The following is a 16,225-nucleotide window of genomic DNA, read 5'->3' as shown; positions in this document are numbered from 1 at the left end:
TGTATATTTGGAGTCTGCGTGTGTCTCTCTCTCATCATCATTACGGTGGCTAGGAGATGTTAACTACCTCGCCTGGTACGCTGGAGGTCGTGGGATTGATCCCGACCCTGACGCCTGCTGCTGTATATTTGGAGTCTGCGTGTCTCTCTCTCTCACCATCATCACGGTGGCTACGAGATGTTAACTACCTCGCCTGGTACGCAGGAGGTCGTGGGATTGATCCCGACCCTGACGCCTGCTGCTGCTGTATATTTGGAGTCTACGTGTCTCTCTCCCCGTGGCTGCGTGGATCTTTCTTCGGGTCCTCCGGTTTTCTCCGCCACATTTAGAATCAACATCGCGCGTTCAGAGCATTTGGCTGCTCGACATTTCCCAGACAATAAGCCACTTCGTTGAGCTGTCGTTTGTGATACACAGGTTGCTTCTGACAAAAAAAAATCTTATGTAGCTCAGTGGGCCGTACCTGCTAAAATAAAAAAAAGTTTGTCTTTTTAATAGTTTATTTATTTCTCCATGGACGTTGTAGATGAGACCAAGGTCTTCGCGTGCCAATCCTGAAATGACCCTGCTCAGATGGATGACAACCTGGCGTGGATTGGTTTTCACCCAACCGAGTACTTGGCCAGGCTCTTCACTGCTTAGCTCCTAAGATCTCACGAGATAAGGGGCATTCGGGTCATTTGGTCGCAGTCTTAATGTTATACTATAATCCAGGGTGCTTCAAAAAAAGGTTAACACTTACATGGGACTGTCGCTATTGTTGCAATTTCTTAGAAGCGTTAACAATTTTTTTAAGCACCCGTATTAAACAATATAATAGGCTACGACGAGGAGGGACATTGATTGAATTGGTCGTTTTGATTACAGTACAACGTCGCATATCCGATTCACTGGGGACTAAGGTGGAGGCGGATATGTGAGCACGTGAGATGTGTGAGCATAAAATGAGAGTAAAAACCATGCGTGAATACTGCACGTGGTTTGGACGGTTCAGAGGTCAGGGCGAATCCGTGAAGGTCGCATATGCAACATTGTACCGTATTCTTTCAGGCAAATAACGCCGTTTGCTTTTTTGTTCGCTCGGTTGCAAGGCAGTAGGGAAGGGGGTTGTGAACACAATTTGTGTGTGGCTCTTTGTAGGAACAAGCCATTCCTATTGAACCTTGAGCAGAGACATTTTCTCACCAAAGCAAGTGCGTGCACCTGTAATGCAACGCTCCTCAGATTAAAGGCTCCGAGGAGAGGACAGCGAATCGTTCACAAATGCTTTGTGAACGATTCGCGATTGCCACGTTCAACCAACGCTCTCATTGTGTCCCACCATTACGCACGATTATTCTGAGAGCTTTATATGTGAACTATTTTGCACATACCAAGCCAAGACGTAAGCACAGGAAGAAGAACAACAAAACGATGATGAGCACAATAATAATCTATTATTGTTTTTCATTGACTCGCAAATCATCAATAGGTCAAATATGAAAGTGTGCAGGAGTCTTTTTATTCGAATGCGGTTTTACAAGGTTCCTCCCGCATCAAAAGGAGTTGGCGATGCTGGTTTTTTTCTTCTTTCATGAATGACCTTCAGCCTGTCTTCTCACAGCAAGGAAGAGAAATAAAACCGCCCGGCGATAATGAGGATACCCTGGTTGGGTAACGCACTCAAGACCCTTAACACATCTGAGCACACTCGATGGCGCGTCAAAATATGCACGAATACTTTTGAATGGAAATATATCTATTTTATTATTACATCTGTTTTATTATTATTCTGGAATGTCTCAGGGTCAGCACGTAATAATTAGAAAGCATGCGGTACATTAACGTGTGTCAAACATTTCACACCAGCCGGGAAAATTCATACATAAATTAGCCTGCTCTGTCTGTCATTTCGTAAACATTTTGCAATACTCCCCTGATTTTTATATATATATTTCTGTCAAAATGTGATGACTTTACATGCATACTTCAGAAATGGTGCCATCAACAAGCCGACCATCAACCGTCCTGCGCAGACACGGGGTTATCCTTCAGAGGTTAACTTCCAGAGGAAATGTCACATTCTTGTCTTTCTCTGCAGCAGAAAAAACACGTTTTCGCTTGAGCATCCTTCACATGTCATCATGATCACCATCATCATGATATATTATCGAAACCGCACCTCCCACACCGTGCAATCTCAAGGTGCAGAAGAAAGAGGCCTTTGAGGTGATGACTTCGGAAGGAAGTGATTGCGAACCAAATACAGCGTTCGAAAACTTTACAAAAGTAGAACAAACAGCGGGGGTTCATTGGGGTAAAATTCTGCACGAGATCGAAATTTTGCAGCTAAAATACCAACCGTGCATTCCTCATTAATCCATTGCTTGTTGTGAATGTGAAGGTGCAGCTCTGCCACTGCGAGCATGAGGGTCTCCACCAGAGGGAGCTCTCAGAGAGCCCCTGGAGAGGGCCCACTTCCCCATGCTAATGGGAGTCCTCGCAATCCACCCCAGCACACGCGACCTGTCGATCGACGAACGATGATGCACCACCGATGGATATTGCCGGGTGGTCAAAGGATTTAAGAGACGGGCACCGTTGTTTGACCTGTCGCGCCAGAAGATCAAACCGGCGACCTCTGTGATTCCAAGTCCAGTGTGCTGTTACACCGTAGCGGCCAGCTCAGCAACCCACTGTTGCCAATGACGTAATATAGGGGTCCCCAACCCCCGGGCCGCGGACCGGTACCGGCCCGTGGCCTTTAAGGAACCGGGCCGCACAGCACGAGGTGAGAGCGGTGAGTCCGCGCGTGGCCCGCCCCCATTGTTTTATTATTCACCACTTCCGTCCGCGCCTCTTTCCCGCACTGCGCACTTGTCTCAGTCACAGTGTTGGTAAGCCCACAAGCTCTAGCCCCTAGTAGCCACAATAAGTGAAAAACAAACGTCGCTGGAGAGCTTCTTTGAAAAGGGGGAAAGACCCAATGATGACTTCTCCTCCCGCGGTCCGTAAAAAAAATGTCTTCCACGAAACCGGTCCCTGGTGCCAAAAAGGTTTGGGACCGCTGACGTAAAGCACCGGCCCGCGTGGTGCTGTTTGCCACCGTTCCACGTTGAAGGCCGGTGGTAAAACATTCCGCCGCGTGCTGCTAGAGGCCCGTCCGGGGTATTAAACCTGCACGTGGCAGCGTCGATACCGTCATTCGCAAGTAACAACCCGAGGGTTGGTGTCCTGACCGTATTCTTAGGTTTTGTCGGTAAAGTCACGTAGGTAAAAAATGAAAATTAATAAAATTAAAATTAAAATAATTTTAATTTTTAAAATAATTTTAATTTTTTACCTACGTGACTTTACCGAAAAAAACCGAAGGATATGAACCCTTGCAATCACGGAAGCTTCAAATCTAGAATTAAGTCCTGACCGTACTTTGACATTTGTGGCGCACCAGGGTGAAATCATTAGCGCGGAGTAAACCCAACGGGGAATACAAGTTGGTTCCTAGTGGGACATCGAGCTTAATGAGTTGAGCTGCTGGTTCTTAATCCTCGCAATGCTCCATCGTGTCACCATTATGGGCCGTTGTGTAATTGCGTTTTGTTTCAAAAGCATTCCAGGGCTAAGAAGTAATTTATTCTTTGGAGCAACTTCTCATGAAAATGAAGTCCGGCTGATGGACGATGACGATCAAGGCGGCGAGACTTAACGTGGATAATGGACACAAGTTGAGATCCCCCCCCCCGCCCGCGAGTCGTTTGGTGATTAGAACGACATTGACGCATTGTTATGACGGTGATTGTACAGACTCTCATCACAACTTTTTACCAACCGTTGGCTTTCTATAAAAGGCAATTAACATTAAAGGAGATTTCCTGTTTTATTGAAGCGGTGGTCATCACTTGTCTACAGCCGTGAGCCAGTAGTGGAAATTCCACATTCGTGTGACAAGGGTGAGTATCCATAGGACAACCACTGTTGACTTCCCCCACAAAATAGTTTAAATTTTATCGACCCCCCCCCCTATTGATGATGGGTTAATTCGACCGACAACCTTCTGATTGCGAGCCGGTCGCTCTACCGCTGACCCACCTGCACAGATATGATGATTGTGTTATGCACGATGCATGACTCGACTTCACGACTCAAAGTGCGAGGAAAGGATGCGTCTGTACTTCAGTTCGAGTGGGGGAGCGAGTGCGCAGATAAGTCCATTGCGGAGCACGAACGCATTTCTCACCCGCCCGGCACAGGAGCAAGACGTGTGAACGGTTGAGGCTGCGCAACAGAATACCGATGAGCCGCGGTAAGTAAGTTACAGCATCGCGGTGAGCGCCAGCAGTTTAATATCCACAGATACCGCGAGCCGATTGTCGGCAGGCACGACTTTATTTCACACTGATCCGCCTCCACCTTAGTCCCAGATTGGTAGCCGCAGCCATAGAGAGAAGGATACTGGATGTGGTGTGCCGGGTGACGATTTAATACGTGTGGTTGTCGATTCGGACCCACCCCTGATCTTCAAAGACACATTTAATATCTACTTAATATTTATCTAAAATGAAACAAAAAATTGTATTTTACCAGGTATTGCCCACTGAGCTATACAGCTCTTTTTCAGAAGCGACCTGGTCACAAATGATAGCTCAACCAAGTAGCTTATCGCGTGTAAATGTATAGCAGCCAAATACTTCAAACGAACGATTCTAAATGTGGAGAGAAAATCCGGAGGACCCGGAGAAAAATCCAAACGACCTCGGTGAGAGAGACATGCAAACTCCAAATATACAGGCATGAGGGTCGGAATCGAGTGCATGACCTCCTGCAGACCAGGCGAGGTAGTTAACATCTCGCCACTGTGGTGCCCATTAGCATCTGGCATATCTTACACTTTGCTATTTGATTTTCACGAGAATTATGCGTTGTTCAGATTCCATAATCTGGAAGCTGTTTAAGATCCTCACTGATTTACTCTGGTCACTCGCTCTTTTATTGCTACTGCCATGGCTACTGGTTCCCATACCTTGACTCATTGATTCCTCCACCCGATGTTGAGGTCTCAGGCTACCAGACTTACATCTCAACCACACTGCAGGTCACAGCAACACACTCACCCACCCACCTACCCAATCACCACACTGCAGGTCACAACAACACACTCACCCACCCACCCAATCACCACACTGCAGGTCACAACAACACACTCACCCACCCACCTACCCAATCACCACACTGCAAGTCACAGCAACACACTCACCCACTCACCCACCCAATCACCACACTGCAGGTCACAGCAACACACTCACCCACCCACGCACTCACCACACTGCAGGTCACAACAACACTCTCACCCACCCACCCAATCACCACACTGCAGGTCACAACAACACACTCACCCACCCACCCACGCACTCACCACACTGCAGGTCACAGCAACACACTCACCCACCCACCCAATCACCACACTGCAGGTCACAACAACACATTCACCCACCCCACCCACTCACCACACTGCAGGTCACAACAACACACTCACCCACCCCACCCACTCACCACACTGCAGGCCACAACAACACATTCACCCACCCCACCCACTCACCACACTGCAGGTCACAGCAACACACTCACCCACCCCACCCACTCACCACACTGCAGGTCACAACAACACACTCACCCACCCCACCCACTCACCACACTGCAGGTCACAACAACACACTCACCCACCCCACCCACTCACCACACTGCAGGTCACAACAACACACTCACCCACCCCACCCACTCACCACACTGCAGGTCACAACAACACACTCACCCACCCCACCCACTCACCACACTGCAGGTCACAACAACACATTCACCCACCCCACCCACTCACCACACTGCAGGTCACAACAACACACTCACCCACCCCACCCACTCACCACACTGCAGGTCACAACAACACACTAACCCACCCCACGCACTCACCACACTGCAGGTCACAACAACACATTTACCCACCCCACCCACTCACCACACTGCAGGTCACAGCAACACACTCACCCACCCCACCCACTCACCACACTGCAGGTCACAACAACACACTCACCCACCCCACCCACTCACCACACTGCAGGTCACAACAACACATTCACCCACCCCACCCACTCACCACACTGCAGGTCACAACAACACACTAACCCACCCCACCCACTCACCACACTGCAGGTCACAACAACACACTCACCCACCCCACCCACTCACCAAACTGCAGGTCACAACAACACATTCACCCTCCCACGCACTCACCGACCCACCCACTCATCCCACACTTCTCTTTCTGATTTTTCCCTCACTGCTCAGCTTTGTAATTCCCTTTTCATCGTCTATTTTCCCAAGTTCTTGCAACCTCACTCAATTCAAGAACAAAGCATTTACCCGTTATCCATGACGCCTTAAATCGTACTGTTTTTTGCTGTCCGCTTGCTATTATAAGCTGTTGGGCCTGTGCTCAGTAACTGTGGTAGGATAAAAAAAAGGAAATTATCCGGACTTTATTCAGGGAAAAAAAATAAAACGTAATTCCACATTCTTCAAACGCCCTGCGTCATGCTGATGGCCCAATGTGTGTTGTTAACTAATGCCCATGCTTCTCCTGGCTGTCAGGTGCCGAGTGGCAGCGTGTCGCGTGCGCGTATGCACCCTACATACTCCTGCCGTCTCTGAGGATGCTGGCTTAATGAAAGAGGAGAAGTGATGAACAGGTTGATTGAAAAATCACGTGACTTCGTTTCGCCCCCCCCCCTCCCCCATTTTGTCACGCTGCGAGAAAAGAAAGACCTCAAAGTTTACGTGACCGGTCGTCTTCGGCGAAATATTGAGCGTCAATCATCATCATCATCAACCATGTTCAATCCGCTGCTGGATGAAGGGCTCCCCAAAGCGGCCGCGTGCCGATGTCATCGCCGCTCCGTCTCCGCTGTGGACGGCCCCTCGGACGGATTTCGTTGCTGCTTAAGAGCGGCGGAGGTTGTGGTAGGTAGGGCGCGGGGGGCTGGGGCAGTGTCAGATGGCGGACGCACCGGGCGTTCCGTTACTCGTCGACATGATTAATACTCGAATGCGTTGCGGAAGTTTTCGTGCGGTGTGTCTGAATGAAGTGCAATTACTGCGTGAGAAGCCGTCGGGTGGGTTGACCGGTTCGTCAAAATGTGACCTGTTTAATTAAAGCGCGCAGTGAACAGGACCGTCGTCGCGAATAAGCCACTAGAAACACAATCAATAAATGAGAAGCGCTGTCTTCAATGGCAAGTGCTGCCCTCGTGTTATTGGTGAGCACCCTGGACTCGCACTGCAGAGGTAGCCAGCTCGGCTCAATCCCCCACCCACGGCACGTGCGTTGAGACAAGGGAACAAGCTTTTGAAATCCTTCCCCAAACGCAGCTGCGCCTTTGTTCGCCCAGCGGTTGCAAACGGGCGCGGTGCAGGTCGCGTGCGGCGGGGTGAAGTGTGGGTGACTCCCGCCTCTCCCAAGACGTCTGGCGCTGCGTGAGAGAGTTTAGTCGAATATGCCATCGAATGGGGCTCTCTGAGAGCTCCCCTCGAGTGGAGGTCGTTCCACCAGCAGTAGTGCGAGCGAGATTTGGCAGGGCTGCCCCCTCGTCCTCTTACTCTCTTTTACGACAAGTCGATCCTTAATTGAATGAATTGAGAATTCAGCACAAAGTCAGATGAAATGGCGTGGGGAAAATAAGTGACAATCAACAGGCATCTTTCCATTATTGACTCCAAATCAGATCGTCGTAATAATCATGATAAGAGTTTCCAATGCCAGAGCCGCCAACGCAACTCAAGCAGTGCGGCGACCGCGATTGATCAGTGCAAAATCACCTTCATGCAATAAAAACAAAGTTCCGTTGTTGCCTTCAATTGTCGCGCAATATAGATTCGCAGGGCATGAAGATAGCCCTCGCATTCTAATGCGACGCGCCTCGGCGTTTTGTAATGCGTCTGTCATTGCTCGCACCCGGGTGCAATTTCCTGCAGGAGATTAACCATGTCATTTCAACATTTCTTTGCTTTACCCATCTCTTTTTTTTACCCCCATGCGCAACATTCCTTCTAAATAAACACCACGGGTTCTGTATGCAAATTGTGTGTGAATGGTGAGTCATATGATAGAATCTGGAACAAATGTAAATTTTTATTATGATTAATATTATTAAATGTTCCCCTGAATCAAGATCTAATCAATGAGCTGTGGCGTGAATTGCTTTATCAACAGCACCAAAGCATGTTTGTATTACCAACCCTGGCAATGGAGGCCATCTGATTACTGCATGGTCAATGGCATTAACTTATGGGTCAGCTTGTGGATAACAGCAGACTGCCACATACAACAGGTGCATATTTGGAATATTGTCTACATTTTTTTGTTTAACAGAAGACACGTTTCCTAATTCAACACATCTGGTTTTTGTTGTTGTTGCATTAACTGCACATCCCTTTGGAATATGTCGCGACTGAATTATTTGCACGCACATCCTCCTTGCATATCCAGCAGTGTCCTTCGCCGTGGCATTGTGCCAGGGGTGGCCCATTCTGCCACGACTATTAAGGTTAGCTGTGTCCAGGGGATACTAAAGGAGATGTTAACAGGCAACACAGCTTTATGATGGGGGGTATGCTAATGTGGTATGTACACCAACTGAAATGACCTCGTCTGTCGGATCTCTGACATTGGGGCTAAGGCAGCAGCAGCAGCCTTGCCACGAATTCACTTTCAGTGGAAATATTGTCCTGATGGTGTCATTACGGAGGAATTGTTCATATTTAAAGCACGACGTTGAGTTTGGATATCCGGTCAAGAGCTTCAAGACATGCGGAGTTAATCTCAGAGCTGTTTCCGGAGAATGAATAACGATGAAACAGTTGCTCATGACCCGGTGTTCTATTGGGTGACGTTGTCCACCACATGGTCGCCGTGGAGTGTCCTTGAGTCTCCACGTGTGTGCACGCGCGATGCGTGAGTGGCTGAGTGTATGGGTGCCGCGGTGAGCTGTAATGTAGTGGTTAGCGCACTGCTCTACAAACCCGGCAACCCGAGTTCGATACCTGCTCGTGGCCAAAGTCGGTGAGGAATTACTAAACTGGAGCTTGGCCTCTCCTGAGGGCAATTCAGCCTTAAATGAGTACCTGGTGTGGGTGTTTAAACATCGGCACTTTGGAGACAAAGGCGGCTAGGTGTGGTGTTGGCCACCCACCCCCTCGTGTGCCATGCTGGCCTTCATAGGTGTGCGATAGCAGCACTTTCCCAAACAGTCTGTTAAAGCTTGACTTAAAGCTTTCGTGACTGCAGGAATTCATATTTTTTGGGTCTTTCGGTAAAGTCACGTAGATAGGTTAAAATAAACCCATCTACGTAAGGCTATACAGAGGGTATTTACATTTTGTGTGGGTGTGTGAGCGGGTGAGTGAGTGAATGTTGAATGTTTGCGTGTGTCGGAGTATGATTGAGTGGATGAAAGTATGAGTGAGCGAGCGATGATGATGCATGAGCGAGTGAGCGAGTGAGCGAGCGAGTCTCCATTTGTGCGTAAGCTCTCCGCGGGGTCGATGCAATTGTCGTGATGAGGTTCATGATCGTCATCGGCTGTCGGCGGGGAAGTGCGAGGCTGGGCGGCTCAACCATCGTCTCGGATATGAGGCCCCGAGATGGTGGCAACCTTGACACGGTCCTCTTGTACAATGACTTCACGTTTAAATCCAACACTCTCTGTAAACGACGGCGTACCTCATCAAAAGAGGAAATAGAGATGGAAATAAGAACGCTCATAGCGACGGCTACACCTACAACTCATTTTGAGATGGTGCTTGAACCAATAATATGGCCGCATTGTCAGATTTATTTTGAGTTGGTGGTCTAGACAAGACTCAGACCATTGTACATGCAGTGCGTTGGTCACCTGACACGCAGGCGAGGCATGATGCGAGGTTTTTTCCTTCCCGCTGTTTTGTGAGCAGCACACTTTTTTGGATGATTGTAGTTCTAATTGTTATTTCTAGTAGACTGTTTCGTGCGCGAACTAATGCCACCAATTTGAATGTCGTCCATCGACCTCCCGGTCACAATGGCGACCTCCGTTCGATCTCGTCCTGACCCTCAGCAAAATGGATGATGCTCAAATAAAACGGTGGCCTTTAACAGCATCCAAATTAGAATAATAAGTTGAAAACCAGAAGGAAAATCCATGTAACCGCTGACCTCCTACACTCATAAGTTCACTGCGGTTTAAATGTCCGTAAGGAGACGATATTAAATATGTTTAGTTGTTCATTTTCTTTGTCTGGGGATTATCTAGTTCCAGATAAATAACAACTGCAGCATATTGCCACTGGCTTTAGTCTGTCAGCCATTTACATTATTAAATTATTAAAAGAGGAATTGCTCTTAAACCTTGAACAACACGGCATTTTTGTCCTACTGAGGTATTACAATTGTCCACTTTTATTGATATAAGATATGTGCAGGGTTTAATGTGTCCCGGAACGCGGGTTTCTCCTCTGATTTAGTTGTATTTGCCTTGCTATGAAGGTAAAGTTGCACCCCTGAAATGGCGTATTCTTACGACTGCTGGCAGACGCGCTTCCAGTGGAGTGAACTCTGGAAGAGTAATTGGTCTACAATTCTACGCTCACCACATGTGTTTCTCCATGTGTTCCGTTTTATTTATGATTGTCATTTTCGTGATGCGCGTCACTTGCAAATGTCACTCTCCAGGTTGCTTGAGTAGTCAGCTGGTAAAATAAAATAAAAACTAATATCATAGTAACTGTTTATTTAGACTTCTACACTCTCATGTATATACATTGTGTGTGCTTTCATTTATCACTGCAGATCAAAATGTTAGCCACGTTTTAATGCTACACATCACTTCCCACATCATGAGATTGAGCTAAGTCCTTTACCTCCCAGCTTTTGAAAACAACGATTCTTCCCAAGCCTTAATCATTAATCCCAGTAAATCCCCTTTCGAGTCGGAATCGTTGATACACGGTGAAGCGTGTTTACCGGTTTACAGCACCCTCGATCGATGGCAGATTTTAGGGAATACATTTATGCACATTAAGTAGAATTCCTCTTGCATACAGAAGGTGAGCTGGATACATTGATAATGCCACGGCAGACTTCTTTCATTTAGGACCATCTGTGTGATAAAACAATCTGACGGTTCTATTACACCAGCGTCATGGATGATGTAGCTAATCTAGATTTAATGTGAGAATTTTTAAAACGTATCGCATTGGATAAGCAATGAAGACGTTTCCGCAGCGTTATTTTTGTTTAGTTTTTTCCCATTATTTATTTTTATATCCAATTTTACACTTACGCAGCTTGAACATTCGCATTTTTTTCCTTTCAAATTGAAGTATTGCGTGAAAATAAAATTACTTCACGCGCCGTTTAATGCGTTTCGTGAAAGACGACCTTGCGTGCCAGCGATTCAACACGAGCCACACAAATATTACAACGTAAATAACGCTTCCTTCACATATTTATCTCTCCCCATAAAACATTTAGGTGAATCTGTTTTGCGCAACCCGATAGCCAGGAGCTTTATCATCAGCATCGATTAAATACGAGAAAACTCTGGACCGGTTTTCGACAGTCACTGTCTCGTCAGCAGTTCGACTGGCTTGCGAATCCAGACTGGTGGCATGCGCTACCTTTAGAGGCAAAGGCCCCTATCGCAAGAAATGCGTCCTAGTTTTATGCAAACTCTATTATTCATTACAGAGCATTGAGGAGAATATTGATACATCTTCTGACCCAACTGGATTTCTGACCCACCGCGACTGAACATCTGTGAAAAAGTGGCTTCAGATTCCTCCAGTCTAAAATACAGATTCTGATTGTGAATAACAAAGTAAGTGACGCCACTGCGGATGGGATCACACGGGTGATATTCCAATGCGCGTGCTTGTGAAATAGTGGGCTCGTGCTACGGCAGCTGCACTCGCTTGCATTGCCATCATCTTCGTCGGCGATGGCCAATCCACTGCTGCATGAAAGCCTCCACAAGCCATCAACATCGGCCATGGTCAATCCACTGCTCGATGAAGGCTTCCACAAGCCATCAACATCGGCCATGGCCAATCCACTGCTCGATGAAGGCTTCCCCAAGCCATCAACATCGGCCATGGCCAATCCACTGCTCGATGAAGGCTTCCCCAAGCCATCAACATCGGCCATGGTCAATCCACTGCTCGATGAAGGCTTCCCCAAGCCATCATCATCGTCCATGGCCAATCCACTGCTGCATGAAACCCTCCCCAAGCCATCATCATCGTCGTCCATGGCCAATCTACTGCTGCATGAAAGCCTCCCCAAGCACCCTCGCCACCTACGATGTAACAAATCTGCCCAGCAGCTGATTTCATCGCTCCATCCGCACGGTTGACACCCTCTCGGACGCGCGTTTGATTCCCCGACTCGCGTACGTGCTTTGTGAATTAAATAAAAGTGTCTTGGCCGGTGACATAATAACAGTAAAATATAGACGCCGCCTTATTTTTCTTTCATCTTTCCCCCTCGCGCTGACAACTGGGCATGATGATGTCCCGGCGAGCATTATATAATAAGAGAACTGCAGAGGCGCTCACATGACAGTGATTGATTTTGTTTGAGCATTGCCGCAAAGCCCCAACTTCGTTCAGCAGTTGCGGCAAGTAACAAACTGAAGGGGATTTTTTATGTTTGGGGGGTGGGGGGGCGGGGGCATTCTGCAGCACATGTGCTTCTTTGCTGGGTTTAAAAAAAATCCAATTAGAATTCTCCCAAAAAAAATCGAGATTGATCGAGTTGCGTTGTGTCCTGAATGCTGTGAATTGTTATTTCCGCTGGCATTGTGTTGAAAAAAATGAAGAGCTCGTACATATATAATCATCATGATGAACAGTTTCTAGTAATAATGCATAATAAGCAACTGCGTGTGATGCCTATTGGAATAACAAACAAACGAATTGGTGTCATCATCTGATAAGTCTCCTGTTTGTTTTAAAGGGCTTCTACCACGTAAACATTCGTGCTGAATGAAAGCCTATCGGTATGCCGTTGTCGATAATGTTGTGCATTGTTCCACCAAACTTCGCCGCACTGGTCAGTGCCAAGTTGTGAAGGGAAGGCCCCATCACGACATGAGATGGTACGCGCCACTGATGTTCGCCGTCGACGCTGGAATTGAACTCGGGGTTTGACAGGTTCATGGCACGGCGCGCTAAACTGCTGTGCCACCGCTATGCCCATCACAGACAGAGGCTAATTCAAAATGTTATCGTTTCAAAATCCCATTTCACACATTGACGTGCTATTTTGAGTCTCTTGCCTGTATACGGTATACGTCACTGTGAGCGTGTTATGAGTTGACAGTATTGTTACAAAACTTCCTTTACACCCCCCCCCCCCCCGCCGCCCATTCCCACTTGAGATATTCCGAAAATGTTAATGTTATTGATACATACCAAAAGAAAAACATGTAATGTTTTTATTATTGATGCAGGGCCCTGTTTAAACAGCTTGGGAGGTTGCTATAACCGCATCTGGTGGTATCTGGTCGAGATATGCGCCTATTTATGCAGAAATCACAGATTTTTTTATTGATCCTCATTTATTATTTATATATGCTTCCTCAAAAAGCCATCGCATTCTATTAGACCGCGCAGAATGGCACGGCTTCTTCTTTAGCTAGCATCTGATAGGATTACCACCGGGGAGATGGAGCGATGGAATCAGCGCGTGCCCAGACGCATGGTGAATTATTACATCACAGGATCGGTTCGCAGCTTAGGAACAACGCCTTCAATGCAGCGGCTGATGAGAAATATGGAAATGGCTTGGCTTCTTGAATCAGCTTACAATAGATAGGCCTCTGTGTGTGCTGCTCTACAATGCACTATATATAGTTAAAGAAAGCAAAGCTGAAACCTTAAGGTAAGTTATGGCTGGAGTTTGGAGTTAAGAGCTGCCCCTAGTAGATACAGAAATCTCTTTATATCACACACAAGAGGGAGAAACCTTTTTAATGCTTATTTGGTGAGCGGTTTGCCCGGAGGATCGCAAAGCACATATGACACGGCCAATCTCTCCCAGAACAGAATGGATGAGCCTCGCATACGACGGCTTTTGTGGAGAGCGTTTTGGGAAATGCACCTCGGGTTATCGTCCCATCCTCTCCCTGACGCTCGTGCCATCTGGATGTGGACAGCACCATCCATTCTGCGAGAGCCCTAGGGGTGTCTCCTCCGCTCCCACTGCGGCTTCGACACAGAGGGAAGGCAACAGGCGAGTGCGTTATTTTGTTCGCCTCTTCTGTCATCGTTTCTCTGGCCAGTTATGACAAAATTAAATGAAAATTGCACCTTTTTTTAAGCACACTTGCCGAGCGCAGAGCCCAAAACGTCAAGCAGACAGCAACAAACAGCACGATCAAAGTTGTGATCGATAGTCGTGAAGTCGAGCGGTCCGATTCGTTAATACAAAGGAAGGATGCATCGTCATAGCGACACACAACTCCACTGCTCATGACTAAATTATCTCCCCCCACCGTCTCAACGTCTAGAATGCGTCGTTGTTGTCCTGCAGAAAAAGAAGAGCGGGGGGGAGGAGGAGGAGGAAGACGCAGCAAGGAAGATGCGTGCTGTGACCTGCGGTAATAAAATCCACAACACGGGTGGGGGAATCAGCGAGCGACGTTCACGGATTGGTGACCTATGTATTCATATTCTTAGGTTTTTTCGGTAGTGGGTATGTAGTTGTATGTAGTGATAGAAGAGGGATAAGGATTTGACTGCCCGCTGGCGAGCGGGCGATCGGAGCGACTGCTGCCTGCACAGCGCTCCGATCGCTTTCGGTTTGCGCTGCGTCGCGTTCGCCATCGATGGACTCTTCGCTTCCGCGTGCTCGGAGATTTTTCAACAACGGAAGCCCCCGCAGCTCGCGGTTGCAAAAACGTCGGACAACGATCGCCACGTGGCGGAACCGAAACGCACAGTGGGAGAGCGCAATCAGCGCGACCGTGAAAGCCTACGCAGCGCCGTCTCAACAAAATCCACATTCTGACGTGCACGTGACACGCACACTGTGACGTCAGTGGCGAGTCCGTGTTTACCGCGTGGTCGCATTTAATTGACTTCTCCCAGGTTATGGCTTTATTATCATATTTTTTCCCCCACAAAACAGATGGCGCGTCTTTTGCCACGGCGGCAGTGGCATACAAAGGGCAACTGTTGCGAGAGGGCGCCTTGGGATTTGTGGGATATTCTTGTTTTGTTCACGTTTGGTAAAGCGGGCAGCAGCAGCAGCCAGCTTGACATCGCCCGATGATGGATGGTTCGCAGTCATCGGCGCCGTTGCCCTTCACGCAGACCACGAGGGTTAGACTCGGGTCAGGGCCGGTGTCTCGTATCAGCAAACAAAAACCGCCTCCCAAGCGCTGTGGTGCGGTCATGGATTAACTAAGGAGCAGTTTAATTCATCAATGTTTAGAAGTGTGCGTGTCTGCCTGGTAGGGGCGGTGCTCGACACCTGGAGGTCTCTCAGCTCTTAACTGCGTGGTAAGGATTGTGGGTGTGTGGGGGTGTGTGGGTGTGGGGGGGGTGGTCTGTGGATATGTGTGTGGGTGTGTGGGTGTGTGTGTGGGTGTGTGGGGGGGTGTGTGTGTGTGGGTGTGTGGGTGTGTGGGGGTGTGTGGGTGTGTGGGTGTGTGGGGGTGTGTGTGTGGGTGTGTGTGTGTGTGGGGGGGTGTGTGTGTGTGGGTGTGTGTGTGGGTGTGTGTGTGGGTGTGTGTGTGGGTGTGTGTGTGGGTGTGTGGGTGTGTGTGTGGGTGTGTGGGTGTGTGGGGGTGTGTGTGGGTGTGTGGGTGTGTGGGGGTGTGTGTGGGTGTGTGGGTGTGGGGGGGTGTGTGTGTGGGTGGGTGTGGGGGGGTGTGTGTGTGGGTGGGTGTGGGGGGGTGTGTGTGTGGGTGGGTGTGGGGGGGTGTGTGTGTGGGGTGTGTGTGTGTGGGGGGGTGTGTGTGTGGGGTGTGTGTGTGTGGGGGGGTGTGTGTGTGGGGTGTGTGTGTGTGGGGGGGTGTGTGGGGTGTGTGTGTGTGTGGGGGGGTGTGTGGGGTGTGTGTGTGTGTGGGGGGGTGTGTGGGGTGTGTGTGTGTGTGGGGGTGTGTGTGTGTGGGGGGGGTGTGTGGGTGTGTGTGTGGGGGTGTGTGTGTGTGGGGGG

This window comes from Lethenteron reissneri, chromosome 42, assembly GCF_015708825.2.
Source record: "Lethenteron reissneri isolate LAM-NWPU_2019-01 chromosome 42, ASM1570882v1, whole genome shotgun sequence".
NCBI classification, from domain to species: Eukaryota; Metazoa; Chordata; class Hyperoartia; order Petromyzontiformes; family Petromyzontidae; genus Lethenteron; species Lethenteron reissneri.
This window is presented reverse-complemented; position numbering follows the sequence as displayed.